The following is a 13662-nucleotide window of genomic DNA, read 5'->3' as shown; positions in this document are numbered from 1 at the left end:
TAACGGGACAATTAGATCACGTTGGCCATTTTGCATCCGCCATCTTGGATCCGCCATTTTGGATGACGTAATTGTGTTCTAGAAAATTCCGGTGAGGTGTGTTCCGCCATATTGGATTATGATGTCACTGTTGCAGTTTTTAGTTACGGCCGCCATCTTTAAAATCTTTATTTATTATCCGATTTTAATGAAATTTTTTTTAAAAATTATAAAAAAAATTAAATAATAAAATTGTAATAAAATACTAATAAAAAACAAACATTTACGACACGGAGCTTGGAGTCCTCGGTTCGAACCCGGTGAGGGCAAAAAAAAATGGCGACCGATTCAAACCTCACAGTGGACGCAGGTAGACTGACTCCCACCACTTTTTTTCAAAGCATATATATCGTCACCTAGTATGATGTCATGTCCGCCATCTTGAAAATCTTTATTTATTATCCGATTTTAATGAAAAAAATTCCAAAATTCATCAAAAAATTAACGTATTTGAATTCTGTTTGATTATATCGATGTACGTCCTTGGTTCGATTCCCGGCGAGAGTAAACAGTCGATCCTTCCTACATGAAAGCTACCTAGACTGATCTACCACCACCAATACCAAGGTATATATCATCAACTGGAATGACATCATGTCCACCATCTTGTCTTCATCCGCTGGAGACCATCATCTTGTCTTCGTCTGCTAGAGTGTGCCGATACCATGTCGTATAATTATCTGGTCACCACACTTTTGTCCTCAACTGTTGACATTGAACATTGACCTTGAACTTTGACCTTGACCTTGAACTTTGACATTGCCTTGAAATTTGACCTTGACCTTGAAATTTGACCTTGACCTTCATATTTTACCTTGAAATTTGACTTTGGCCTTGAAATTTGACCTTGACCTTGAATTTTCACCTTGTCCTTGAAATTTGACTTTGTCCTTGTCGACCATCATGGATCCGACATTTTATGTTCAGTACATGCTACCAGGAGCTACCACCTGCTGGAGTACGCCATAGTGTGTGTGTGTACTTGTATTATAGAGTACATTTCCATCTTGAAATTCGGCCGCCATCTTGAAATCATATAATAATGTAGCTAGAAAAGCGGGAAAAAATCCAAAATTCATTAAATAAATTTGTAATCCATATAATGATTGATTGGATCGACTAAGGTCCATGGTTCGATCCCTGGCCGATATAAAACAACTTTAATTTAAAAAAAATACTAAAAAAGTGTTAGGTTTGAGAAAATAAAAACACCACAAGTTCTATTAAAAAAAATGTATTACATAAATTCAATACACTACTACAAGTACTAAAAAAACACTGACAAATTACCAAAGCCTTTTGGATTCCTCGATTCAATCAGTCTTCTTATTGTACGGACTAAGCCTTTTACATGCCTTTAAATGTCTATCCGATCCGTTCATCACCACAGCCAGAGACGGTTTGAAGTTCATAGCACTTATATAGTCTAATTAGCCGGTACAACATATGAGTCAAATCAATAACCATGTTCATTATACGTCTCGGAGCATTTTTTATAATGACGATGTAAGCTATCGAGACGTGAAATTAGTTTATTGCACTTATTGCACTGAAATTGTATTCTTTGAACATTATTAGAACAACCGCTTCTTTCATGTCTGCGAGCATTTGAGGTGATAGTAAATGATGCACCACAGTATTTGCACTGATGCGAAGTACGCTCTTCATTAATTGAAGTATTCAATGCTGATGAAACTTCAGCTGATGGTGGAACAGCACATATCGAAGTCTCCTCCAGTGTTGTCAGAGACGTTGCCAACGGGATCTGCTCCAACATCGTCGGCGCCGACGTCATGGTTCTCGTAGTCGATAATACATCCTCCATCGAGTACGACGTTAAAGTCGGTAAAGATGCCATCGAAGTCTCAAGAACAGGCAATTACACGACTTATGCACCAGAAGAAACAAACTAGGTGATCCGTACACCGTCGACGGCAGTAACAAACTGAGCGTCCTGCTGTCTAGGACTCGTTTATATACATTAACCGTTTTGAATAATACGCTAGTCAAATCAAGAACAATTTACTAAAATACTAGAGTCTAAACAACATTAAAAAAATAGAAGCACCATCAACAAAAAAGGAAGCACATTTGGAAGCCCCTTCAAAAAAGGAAAAACAATAGGAAGCACCGACTACGAAAAAACAGCACATTTGGAAGCACCGTCATCGAAAAGGCAGCACATTTGGAAGCACCGACTACGAAAAGGCAGCACATTTGGAAGCACCGACTACAAAAAGGCAGCACATTTGGCAGCACCGAAAACGAAAAGGCAGCACATTTGGAAGCACCGACTACGAAAAGGCAGCACATTTGACAGCACCGACAACGAAAAGGCAGCACATTTGGAAGCACCGACTACGAAAAGGCAGCACATTTGGAAGCACCGACTACGAAAAGGCAGCACATTTGGCAGCACCGACAACGAAAAGGCAGCACATTTGGAAGCACCGACTACGAAAAGGCAGCACATTTGGAAGCACCGACTACGAAAAGGCAGCACATCTGACAGCACCGACAACGGAAATGCAGCACATTTGGAAGCACCGGCTACGAAAAGGCAGCACATTTGGAAGCACCGACAACGAAAAGGCAGCACATTTGGAAGCACCGACTACGAAAAGGCAGCACATTTGGCAACACCGACAACGAAAAGGCAGCCCATTTGGAAGCACCGACTACGAAAAGGCAGCACATTTGGAAGCACCGACAATGAAAAGGCAGCACATTTGGAAGCTCCGACTACGAAAAGGCAGTAGATTTCGAAGCACCGACAACGAAAAGGCAGCACATTTGGAAGCACCATCATCGAAAAGGCAGCACATTTGGAAGCTCCAACAACAAAAAAAAGGCAAAAAGGAAGCACAAGTTACGAGATCTAAGTCTTAGTTAGAAATCAGAATACAAGAAATAAAAACTTTAAATTATTTATTTTATTGCTTTACATTATACAAATGCAAGTAAAACAAGCCATTATTGTATGTAGCCAGCATTCCTCAGTTCCTTGAGTATGAAGGATATTTCTTTGATGCACGAATAGTTTCCTGCACAAAGCGAACCATATAGAAGTCTTAGCCGGTCATCCAATATGTTTGGATCTTTCCATGATGTGTAATCATTCTTTTCTACCACCATCTTCCTTGCACATTTATAATAAATATTATGATATCTGGTGTCTACCGTTTTACCACCAACCTCAGGGTAACTTTCATGTTTGAGACGGTGATCATCACAAGCTTGATCAGATTTATTTAATATATCACGTCGTCTCCACCGTTTCGGTCTCACGACACCGCCACATTCTTCGATCTTGCCAGCTTTAGGTGCTTCATCATAGTCTATGTCTTTGTCAACAGCCTCAGAGTCACTGTAACAATCACCATAGAAGGAATCGTCTTCACCCAATTTACCGTAATAATTCGATGTTGATGATGTTGAAGTGTCTTCATCGTCTTCATGCTTCCTTTTTATGAGTCCATCGTTTTTACAAAGTAGGAAACATCTACTTGAATTCGGCTGGAATATATTCTCACTTTTCACGTTAAGGATTCTTCCATTGTTTTCATTCTTCCGTAAATCATCAACCTCCTTCAATTAAAGTTCTTTGTCGAGAACGGAAGAGCCAAGAAAATTATTGTCGTAAAGCAGATCACTCTTCCTTAGGCTAGTAGATTCATCGTTGTCCTCTAGCTTGTACGCAGGCTTGGCGCTACAAGTTCTGCCATGTTTTTTTAGGCTCTCTCTCCGCGTAAACGACTTGCTACATCGAACACAACTTATCATATTGCGCAGTGGATTTTTAACACAGTCATTCTTCTCGTGTTGTCTTTTATTCTTTCTCAAGATAAACTCTTTACTGCAAAACTTACACCTATGTTCTTTCGATACAGCGTCAGATCCCAAATCGGAATTCATATTAGTTACTGAGACTAATGCCAGATACCATTTGGTTGTTTTTAATTAGATCCAATACTTAAATAGAAACTTTTTCACATTTCATCAGCGAGAATTAATATATCTCATGCAAAAGTACTTTATGCATGTAGTTCTGCTTTTCAACAACAGATGTCGCCACATGTTGCTTGCAGGTAAATAATATTTAGTTCTTTTATGCGGGATGCGGGATGCTCACTAAGGATCGCAAAAGAAGGATGGCTTCGCTAGACTCCAAGGAAAAGGAAGTTCGTCTTGCATGTTGGTGCTCCACAGATGTCTCATGGCATAATATTAATTTGACTGAGTAATGATATTTGTTAATTCCACCTGATAAAAATATTGAAGCTTTGATTTAGTAGCAGAAATTATCGAATTAAATGTAACTCCAAATAAAATGACATGTCTCATTAGACAAAAAAAATCCATGCAGAGAGTGGTTTCTCAGAATAGTCAGAAACACTTGAAGAAACCACAGGATATTGCAAGAACACGGGAAAAACCATCAAAATATTGACAAGAATAATCAGGAGCACACGGAGAAAATCATCATAATATTGGCAAGAATAATCAGGAGCACACGGAGAAAACCATCATAATATTGACCAGATTAATCAGAAGTACTCGGAGAAAACCACCACATGTTTTCCTTGATATCATAAAATTACAGGAAAAAAGATTTAAAAATAAAAATAAATAAAAAAAAATAAAAAAAATGCATAAACAGTTTCTGCTAGCTTGTAAACTTATCATTGTTGAGCAAAGATAGAGTTCTTGTACAAGCCAGAAATTTATGCATTTTTTAAATATTTTTATTAATTTATTTTTATTTTTAAATATTTTTTCCTGTAATTTTATGATATCAAGTAAACCTTTGGTGGTTTTCTCCGAGTACTTCTGATTAATCTGGTCAATATTATGATGGTTTTCTCCGTGTGCTCCTGATTATTCTTGCCAATATTATGATGGTTTTCTCCGTGTGCTCCTGATAATTCTTGTCAATATTTTGATGGTTTTTCCCGTGTTCTTGCAATCATTCCTGTGGTTTCTTCAAGTGTTTCTGACTATTATGAGAAACCACTCTCTGCATGGATTTTTTTTTGTCTGATGAGACATATCATTTTATTTGGAGTTACATTTAATTCGATAATTTCTGCTACTAAATCAAAACTTGCAATATTTTTATCAGTTGGAATTAACAAATATCATTACTCAGTCAAATTAATATTATGCCATGAGACATCTGTGGAGCACCAACATGCAAGACGAACTTCCTTTTCCTTGGAGTCTAGCGAAGCCATCCTTCTTTTGCGATCGTTAGTGAGCATCCCGCATCCCGCATAAAATAACTAAATATTATTTACCTGCAAGCAACATGTGGCGACATCTGTTGTTGAAAAGCAGAACTACATGCATAAAGTACTTTTGCAGGAGATATATTAATTCTCGCTGATGAAATATGAAAAAGTTTCTATTTAAGTATTGGATCTAATTAAAAACAACCAAATGGTATCTGGCATTAGTCTCAGTAACTAATATGAATTCCGATTTGGGATCTGACGCTGTATCGAAAGAACATAGGTGTAAGTTTTGTAGTAAAGAGTTTATCTTGAAAAAAAAAAATAAAAGACAACACGAGAAGAATGACTGTGTTAAAAATCCACTGCGCAATATGATAAGTTGTGTTCGATGTAGCAAGTCGTTTACGCGGAGAGAGAGCCTAAAAAGACATGGCAGAACTTGTAGCGCCAAGCCTGCGTACAAGCTAGAGGACAACGATGAATCTACTAGCCTAAGAAAGAGTGATCTGCATTACGACAATAATTTTCTTGGCTCTTCCGATCTCGACAAAGAACTTAAATTGAAGGAGGTTGATGATTTACGGAAGAATGAAGACAATGGAAGAATCCTTAACGTGAAAAGTGAGAATATATTCCAGCTGAATTCAAGTAGATGTTTCCTACTTTGTAAAAATGATGGACTCCTAAAAAGGAAGCATGAAGACGATGAAGACACTTCATCATCATCAACATCGAATTATTACGGTAAATTGGGTGAAGACGATTCCTTCTATGGTGATTGTTACAGTGACTCTGAGGCTGTTGACGAAGACATAGACTATGATGAAGCACCTAAAGCTGCCAAGATCGAAGAATGTGGCGGTGTCCTGAGACCCAAACGGTGGAAACAACGTGATATATTAAATAAATCTGATCAAGCTTTTGATGATCACCGTCTCAAGCATGAAAGTTACCCTGAGGTTGGTGGTAAAATGGAAGACACCAGAGATCATAATATTTATTATAAAGGTGCAAGGAAGATGGTGGTAGAAGAGAATGATTACACATCATGGAAAGAACCAAACATATTGGATGACCGGCTAAGACTTCTATATGGTTCGCTTTGTGCAGGAAACTATTCGTGCATCAAAGAAATATCCTTCATACTCAAGGAACTGAGGAATGCTGGCTACATACAATAATGGCTTGTTTTACTTGCATTTGTATAATGTAAAGCAATAAAATAAATAATTTAAAGTTTTTATTTCTTGTATTCTGATTTCTAACTAAGATTAGATCTCATAACTTGTGCTTCATTTTTGCCTTTTTTTTTGTTGATGGAGCTTCCAAATGTGCTGCCTTTTCGATGATGGTGCTTCCAAATGTGCTGCCTTTTCGTTGTCGGTGCTTCGAAATGTGCTGCCTTTTCGTAGTCGGAGCTTCCAAATGTGCTGCCTTTTCATTGTCGGTGCTTTCAAATGTGCTGCCTTTTCGTAGTCGGTGCTTCCAAATGTGCTGCCTTTTCGTTGTCCGTGCTGCCAAATGTGCTGCCTTTTCGTAGTCGGTGCTTCCAAATGTGCTGCCTTTTCGTTGTCGGTGCTTCCAAATGTGCTGCCTTTTCGTAGTCGGTGCTTCCAAATGTGCTGCCTTTTCGTTGTCGGTGCTGTCAAATGTGCTGCCTTTTCGTAGTCGGTGCTTCCAAATGTGCTGCCTTTTAGTTGTCGGTGCTGCCAAATGTGCTGCCTTTTCGTAGTCGGTGCTTCCAAATGTGCTGCCTTTTCGTAGTCGGTGCTTCCAAATGTGCTGCCTTTTCGTTGTCGGTGCTGTCAAATGTGCTGCCTTTTCGTAGTCGGTGCTGCCAAATGTGCTGCCTTTTCGTTTTCGGTGCTGCCAAATGTGCTGCCTTTTCGTAGTCGGTGCTTCCAAATGTGCTGCCTTTTCGTTGTCGGTGCTTCCAAATGTGCTGCCTTTTCGATGACGGTGCTTCCAAATGTGCTGTTTTTTCGTAGTCGGTGCTTCCTATTGTTTTTCCTTTTTTGAAGGTGCTTCCAAATGTGCTTCCTGTTTTGTTGATGGTGCTTCTATTTTTTAATGTTGTTTTGACTCTAGTATTTTAGTAAATTGTTCTTGATTTGACTAGCGTATTATTCAAACCGGTTAATGTATATAAACGAGTCCTAGACAGCAGGACGCTCAGTTTGTTACTGCCGTCGACGGTGTACGGATCACATAGTTTGTTTCTTCTGGTGCATAAGTCGTGTAATTGCCTGTTCTTGAGACTTCGATGGCATCTTTACCGACTTTAACGTCGTACTCGATGGAGGATGTATTATCGACTACGAGAACCATGACGTCGGCGCCGACGATGTTGGAGCAGATCCCGTTGGCAACGTCTCTGACAACACTGGAGGAGACTTCGATATGTGCTGTTCCACCATCAGCTGAAGTTTCATCAGCATTGAATACTTCAATTAATGAAGAGCGTACTTCGCATCAGTGCAAATACTGTGGTGCATCATTTACTATCACCTCAAATGCTCGCAGACATGAAAGAAGCGGTTGTTCTAATAATGTTCAAAGAATACAATTTCAGTGCAATAAGTGCAATAAACTAATTTCACGTCTCGATAGCTTACATCGTCATTATAAAAAATGCTCCGAGACGTATAATGAACATGGTTATTGATTTGACTCATGTGTTGTACCAGCTAATTAGACTATATAAGTGCTATGAACTTCAGTCCGTCTCTGGCTGTGGTGATGAACGGATCGGATAGACATTTAAAGTCATGTAAAAGGCTTAGTCCGTACAATAAGAAGACTGATTGAATCGAGGAATCCAAAAGGCTTTGGTAATTTGTCAGTGTTTTTTAGTACTTGTAGTAGTGTAATGTATTTATGTAACAAAATTTTTTTAAAAGAACTTGTGGTGGTTTTATTTTCTCCAACCTAACACTTTTTAGTATTTTTTTTAAATTAAAGTTGTTTTGTATCGGCCAGGGATCGAACCAAGGACCTTAGTCGATCCAATCAATCATTATATGGATTACAAATTTATTTAATGAATTTTGGATTTTTTCCCGCTTTTCTAGCTACATTATTATATGATTTCAAGATGGCGGCCAAATTTCAAGATGGCGAGGGGCACCTCCATAATAAATGATTACTGCACTGTAGCGGGTTAGAATAAAATCATCTAGATGGAAATGTACTCTATAATCAAGTACACACACACACTATGGCGTACTCCAGCAGGTGGTAGCTCCTGGTAGCATGCACTGAACATAAAATGTCGGATCCATGATGGTCGACAAGGACAAAGTCAAATTTCAAGGACAAGGTCAAATTTCAAGGTCAAGGTCAAATTTCAAGGTCAAGGTCAAATTTCAAGGTCAAGGCCAAATTTAAAGGTCAAGGTCAAATTTTAAGGTCAATGTCAAATTTCAAGGTCAATGTCAAATTTCAAGGTTAAGGTCAAAGTTCAAGGTCAATGTTCAATGTCAACAGTTGAGGACAAAAGTGTGGTGACCAGATAATTATACGACATGGTATCGGCACACTCTAGCAGACGAAAACAAGATGATGGTCTCCAGCGGATGAAGACAAGATGGTGGACATGATGTCATTCCAGTTGATGATATATTCCTTGGTATTGGTGGTGGTAGATCAGTCTAGGTAGCTTTCATGAAGGAAGGATCGACTGTTTACTTTCGCCGGGAATCGAACCAAGGACGTACATTGATATAATCAAACAGAATTCAAATACGTTAATTTTTTGATGAATTTTGGAATTTTTTTCATTAAAATCGGATAATAAATAAAGATTTTCTAGATGGTGTCTAAATTTCAAGATGGCGGACATGACGTCATACTAGGTGACGATATATATGCTTTGAAAAAAAGTGGTGGGAGTCAGTCTGCCTGCGTCCACTGTGAGGTTTGGATCGGTCGCCATTTTTTTTTGCCCTCACCTGGTTCGAACCGAGGACTCCGAGCTCCGTGTCGTAAATGTTTGTTTTTTATAAGTATTTTATTAAAATTTTATTATTTAATTTTTTTAATGATTTTTAAAAAAAAATTCATTAAAATCGGATAATAAATAAAGATTTTAAAGATGGCGGCCGTAACGAAAAACTGCAACGGTGACCTCATAATCAAATATGGCGGAACACACCTCCCCGGAATTTTCGAGAACACAATTACGTCATCCAAAATGGCGGATCCAAGATGGCGGATCCAAAATGGCCGCCGTGATCTTCTTGTCCCGTTACGTTATGTCCCGTTACGCTGTGTCCCGTTACGCTCATCCATGAAGGCGGCCGTGACGTCACAATGTAAACAATCTTCAATCCTCGCCCCGGACCCGTGTCCCAGGAAATACATTCCTATACTACTCTTAGGTTTACGTATACAGTATGAAAGTTTAAATTAACTGTAGGATATGTTGATTTATGAAGAAAATACGTGTATTTATATATTTTCCTCTATAGAAATCATGTATTACGAGTTTTTTTACGCCAATTAAGCTGAATCCGGACTTTCGTTGATCCGGACAGGGTCTTGTATCTAGAATTCTGGACTAGAGATACTCTATTAATCAGAAACCAGCAAAATAATGCACTTGTATTTCTTTAACATGCATGATTATCTATATTTACAACAAAACACGAAATTCTGAAGCTAGAACTTGGCATATATTTTACGAAAAACCATTTAAAAGGAATTAAAACAACCCATTATTAGAGACCTGCAAAATTCGCGGATTCGTTGACCTCTAGGATAGACTCCACAGTCCTTTAAAAACTCGCGGAAATGACACCTGTTCATTGGCTACTGACGCGTGATACGTCTCAACTAGGCTGTCCGTAATTGCACTTTCTTGGTTTAGTGTTTCCCATTGGCTCACAGTTCCCCGGATAAAATGTGGGACAATCGCAGAAGCGGTACGAAGGTATAGTTGTTTTGATGCTAGCCTATCGCGAAATGAATCCGCGAATTTTGCATGTCTCTACCCATTATTAATTTTAGGTGCTTCTTTCGATTCGATACGGGGCTTCGAGTTCGTCTGACCTGAGTGATTAATATCAAATAAATCATTTTTATCTTTTTTTGTGTTATGTAATCTATAAACATATAATTCAGTTGGGCTGATGACGTTGCACCGGCTAGTGTAAGTAGCCCGGCTGAGCTCGGCGGTAGCGTGAAGGGCAGTTCCTCGAAGCGCCGCGCGAGAGGGGTTAGCGCTGTCTTCGAAGTAGGAGAAATGTGCGACATTACGGTACGAGTTAAGGGGCCCGCCTCGTCAGGGGTGTATCTGTGTTAGTGAGGCGGGATGATAAGAGCGACGCTCGCCGGTGTTTCAAGCGCGGTGTCGCCTCTAAGCGCAAGGCTCTGAAATGGCGCGCAGTCTTCTCGTCGTCACAGGATAACTGTGAAATTTGAGCGGTGACAGTAAAATTATATGGCGGATAAATAAAGATACAGGCGTAATGCAAGTCCCTTAATTGTTTTAAAGAATATATACCGGTTTTTTTACGCCTAAAATGTGCTCTGAAAACATGCGTTTTAGCCAACTCTTCTAAAAATACAGTTTAAAAACTTAAACCATAATAACAAGTAATTTTCGGCCCTCAGTGAACTCTTAAATGCTTTTCGTAAGCAGGCCCCACTCGGATATTTTGAGTAGTTTTGAAATCGCGTTGTTTTTCCTGAAGCTCTGCACACCGTATGTGTGCCCGGGTAGGCGAAGCCCGCTGGCGTAGTGTTGGACTAGTCTCTGGAAGGATGGCGTCTGAAGGCAGTTGGCGTTAAGGTTAGTCGGGAGACCGTTCGCAGATGTCCGGTTACAGTTGCTGGTAGCGAGAGCGAGTCTCGCGATGGCAAGCACTGAAAGTGTCGTCGTGAGTCGAACGGGGCGACGGGCAGGTGAAACTAGCTAGCAAGTCTTCTACATATTAACGGTCGCAACAGGGAACGAGATAGCTGGATGGAATGGGGTAATTGTTCCTTATTTCGTGCTCAGTTGGATTTAAAAATAAGATATTAAAATAGATAAAGGAATTGTTGTTTTCGTGATGCAAAACTATAGAATTACAAAATATATTCGATTAAAAAAATGGTGAGTGAGACTGAGTACTCGCCTGTGATGTGTAAACATCTACCCTCGGCAACGAGCAAGTTAATGTGTTTATCATGTTGCAAATAAACTTATAATACAAAACTTTGACACAAAATTTAAAGTAGAATTGTTAAAAATAATTCTGAGCGTGATAAATATACTGATCAATACAATATTCGTTTTTCAAACACATACCAACATTTCTAGACGCGAATTACTTATTTCTGAGCTCGCCGCTAGAATTAGCTTGGGACCATCACCCACAGATGTAAACATGAAACAAATTTAAATTTTAAACAATTAGAAACGGCACCGATAAAAGCGAAACATTTTTGAAAAAATCCTAAACCCCGGCTTTGGGCCTGATTTTCGACAAGTAATATTTATTAAAATACTGTACATCTGGTAAAAATTCATTAAACAGTTCATATTATAACGTTTCAGCACATGTTAGAAATTATACTTCTTACATCTTAAAATAAATACTATAACACTAAGTGTTTGTTTGTATATTATTTTTTTTAAAACGACTGATATCAATCTGTATAAAATTATTACAGGAAAACATTAACCTTATAAAGCTGAGTTCTACCGCTGTGCTATCGAGTGCGTGAACATATTGCAAGACGGATGTGTATTATATTTATTGCAATGCCAGCTTTCTTAGGTATTTTAAAACTTGAGATTACTTTTTACTATGACTATTTTAGTTTACCAAAACTATTTCAGGGTGGTTTCACAACCAAAGCTATTAGTTTCACAATCAAAGCTTTTTTACTCATACGAAATCCCATATACCGATAGCTAAGATTTTTACACATATAAAAAGGAACGCTTGTGTTTGTGATGCAAAACTATAGAATTACAAAAATATATTTGACTTTGAGGAACATTGTTCCCGGGAACAGTTGTTCTGTGTAAACACATCCTATTGTATTTAAACGTATAATATTAAAATAAAGTAAGCAGTGTAATGTGTTTGTGATTTAAACTATACATTTACAAAATTAATTTATTTTATTATGAAGATATTTGCATTGAAAAGCTTTGATATAATGCAATAGGGAACAATTACCTAGTACGGTTATACGAACAGTGGTGACTAGCCTAGTTGAGCACAGCGTCTCTTAAAATGTTCGTTCGGTGCAAAGGAGTCTCGCCGAGTCGACAAGTGTCCCACGACGTCGCGCGCCCGGTAGCTGCGGAGGACAAAGACGGCCATCCATTGTTTGCGTGGCGCGCAAACAATCTGGTAATGTGAGCAGCGGCGCACCAACCAAGCATGCTACAATATTGACAGTATTCCTGTGTCGACTACCTTCTACTCTACATGTTAGCAGCAAGCTAAAGCATCAAGCATCAATACTCCACTGGATCGGTGTTCTTTTTAAATATGGTTGTTTACATTAAGTAGACGCATTTAATACCGATGTTGGCAATGAACGCAAATTTAATCGGGAAGGCGCCTCAGATAGTTGTGGACGATCAAAACTTATTGAAGTGAATGTTCTGCTATACTCTCAACTAGCTAACTTAGATCTGGACTAACAACAGTGGATAACACGTGCCTTGAATTCAATTTCTTAAAAACTGTGCTAACTCGTTATTTTTAAAATGAATCATTTTAATATGCATTTAAGTTTAACCATACGGGGCAACTTACTTACCTGTTTCGTCTGTAATATGAATCACATTTTTAATTGTGCATAATATTCTATTGTAGGTTTAATTTCAGACTGAATTCTTGTATTACACCCCGGCTTCCGCAAAATGCTATTACTCTGCTGTTTTTCGTAATTAGTACAATTGCTGTGTAACAGTTTAGCTCTCGGTTTACGGCAATCGGTAGTAGTAATTTAGTGAATAGAACGAAAGTCGCAGGAACGAAAATGTGTAACCACGGTGCTACCATCTGTGGCGGATCAAAGTTCATAAAGCCAAACTGAAAAAAAATAATATATTAACTGTTTAGTTAATTTCAAACAATATGTGCGATATTATAATAAAATTCCTTGTCAAGCATCAGTTCCAAAGACGGCTTCAAGTTTTTTTAAGTCTTTTTCTATTTTATCGGAGCAGTTTCATTATACAGATTTACCTTTCGCTACGCAGATTTAATGATTCGATAGGTGACGTAGCTGCTCAGGCAACGAATTCTAGGGTGGGTGCTGAATTTACTTGTGATTCGCGTCAAGAAATGTAGTTTGAAACACAAATTGCTTATTCAATGGTATTATTTAAAAAAATTACGTTAAAATTTATATCCACGTTTTTTATTTCACGTGTATTATG

At 38.4% G+C, this 13662-nt stretch overlaps 1 protein-coding gene across 1 annotated transcript in view; it reads right to left on the bottom strand.

The window, feature by feature from the left end:
- Positions 1-13662, bottom strand: part of LOC134530861 (uncharacterized) — a 75495-nt gene that overhangs the window by 20464 nt on the left and 41369 nt on the right. The window lies entirely within an intron of this gene.

The sequence above is a fragment of the Bacillus rossius genome, chromosome 3 (assembly GCF_032445375.1).
Source record: "Bacillus rossius redtenbacheri isolate Brsri chromosome 3, Brsri_v3, whole genome shotgun sequence".
Lineage (NCBI taxonomy): Eukaryota > Metazoa > Arthropoda > Insecta > Phasmatodea > Bacillidae > Bacillus > Bacillus rossius.
This window is presented reverse-complemented; position numbering and strand designations above follow the sequence as displayed.